This window comes from Salmo salar, chromosome 10 (genome assembly GCF_965601325.2).
Source record: "Salmo salar chromosome 10, fSalSal1, whole genome shotgun sequence".
Classification (NCBI taxonomy): Eukaryota; Metazoa; Chordata; class Actinopteri; order Salmoniformes; family Salmonidae; genus Salmo; species Salmo salar.
Window position 1 is genome coordinate 62,072,501 of NC_138300.1, and position 2,500 is coordinate 62,075,000.

Genomic DNA, 2,500 nt, shown 5'->3' on the forward strand with positions numbered 1-2,500 from the left:
AACTAAATCCCACCACTCTAACACCCCCTCGCACATGGACCGGAGGCCTTCAAGCCCCCGAAAGAAACCAAAAAAGGCGTCAACGAAAGCTTGCTCCTCCAGCACCTCCCGATCTAATTTCCAGTACCCCCTACCGAAGAGGCAGACTGGCGACCCCACCTGCAGGAGCACCCCGTCGTGATCTGAGAAGAACACAGGCAACAGCCGCCCAGACAACTGACCCAAAGACCTAGATAGGAAAATATAGTCGAGCCTCCGCGCAACCCCCCGAGAGTTGCGCCATGTGGGACCAGCCATTGTCGGAGTAGAGTGCAGGCCTCCATCAACCAGACCATGGCAAGCCATTAGCCCGGTGATGGCGCCTGCACTACTATCACCCACTATCCCTAAATCTATATTGAAATCCCCTCCTATCACCAAGTGCCTATTTGTGACACACAGGGGCGCCAGACAGTCCACCATCTCCCTCCTGTCTGCCGCCACCTGTGGCCCATACACCCCAATTAACCTATATCTACTCTCCCTATATGTTACATCTACCCCCAACACCCTCCCCTGCATTATACAAAAAGTGCTCTCTATTTTAACCTCCCTATTCCCACACAAAATCCCTACTCCTGTTGAGTGCACCCCTCCTATACCCCAATATGATTCTCCCTTATCCCACTCCCTCCTAAATCTATTTACGTCCCCTCCATCCCTCAGGTGAACCTCCTGTAAAAAACAGAAATCAAACCCCACACCCTCTAAATAACTAAAAACCGCCCTCCTTTTAACAAAATCCCTTAAACCCCTTACATTTAAACTAAGAAAAGTAACAGAAATATTCATTATAAAATAAAACCAAAGAAACCCTCACCCCCAAAACACACAAAATAAAATAGGAGGCTCACCCGATGCTCCCCTGCTCCATCTCATCCAGCGGGGACGTCCTCTCCTCTCCTGACTCCGCCCCCTCTTCCTCCATCTTCCCAATCCAGGATGCGGGAATGGTGTTGGGCACCCGAGTGCCCTGCACCCTGGATTGGTCTCCCAGCTCCTCCATTTCCCCCTCCCCACTGCTTTCTGGGCAGAAAAAAAGGGGCCCTGTATCACAAAAAGGGGGCTGCGACCCCCCAGGCGCCCTCTCCTGAGCCCCACCTGGGTGATCCAGTTCCCCCAGCAGATCAGAGTCCGGGGGAGACAATGAGGTTGCTGAGGCATCTCCAGCCTTACTCCCCTTTTCCCCCATTGCTCTCTTGGCCTCACCCTCCCCCTCCCCACCGCTCTCCTTCTTGCCTTCCCTGTAGCTCCCCCTCCTCTTCGCTTTCCTCTTCGTTGTGGGCGTCAAAGGGGAGACATCGCCCCCCCTCCCCGCCAGCTTCTCCACCATGCCCCTCATCTCCTCCACCAGGGCACTCGACATGTCACTGTCCCCCCACTCCTTCCCTCCTTCCCCCCTCTCCAAATCCTCCTCTGGGCCTTCCTTCTTGTCCTTCTCCACCTCCTCTCCCACTGCTGTCGCCGTCTCCTTCCTCGCCGCTCCCTTGACTCCGTCCTCTTCCTTCCCCTTCTCCCCATCTTCTCCGACCTTCTCTCTCCTCTGCCCCTCTCCTCTCGGGGCCGCCGTCTCCTCCCTTGGTGTCTGTCCATCCAGGCCCGCTCCGGTGTCCTGGTCCTCTTTTCCTCCTCTACCCCCATCCCCTGCTCTCCCTCCAGCTGCAGACGCGTATGACCTGTGACGAGCCGGGCATTCCCGCCACAGGTGCGCAGACGAGCCACACCCGTGGCACGCCTTGGGCTCGTCACAGTCCCTGGCCTCGTGCTCACCCGATCCGCAGAATCTGCACTTCCTAGTGCTGCACGAGGCCACGGTATGACCGTAGGCCATACAACGCCTGCAGAATGGAGGCTGACGGGCGTAAAATAACGTCCCCCGGTCAGCCCCCAGGGAGAACATTGCAGGAGGATGGAGGTAGCCACCCAAACCCTTAGGGTCCTCCCTGAGCAAAGCCTGGAATCCCCTCCTCCCATTCCAGAAGCCCAGGGAGTCCCTGAGGAGCCTTGCTGTTGATACATTGTCCATATACCTCCCGAGGAATGCCCTCACCTCCTCGTCCTTCACATGCGGGTTGTATAGGTTTACCGTGACCACTCTGAAATTGCTCCTCGCAAGGCTTGAAACTTCATAATGGGCCATCGGTTTCTCTCCTCCAACTTCTCTCACCCTCTTCAAGACCTCGTCGTGTTGCAATTCTGTGTAGAAGGTCACGTCAAATGCTCCTTCCATCGGGTTCCCCTGGAGGCAAAAAACGTCCTTTACCGCCATCTTCAACACTCCCATTAGTATCGTCCTTCCAAAGGTCTCTCTCCCAGACGGCTCCTTCTCCTTGTCTCTCCATGCAAAACGAATAGTATTCGCCAATCCCATCCCTGGGACTGATCTGCTTGATAAAATCGGCGCCATTTTCTCTTGTATGCTCAAAAAATAGTTTGGGAAAAATAATTCCAAACAAAAAGA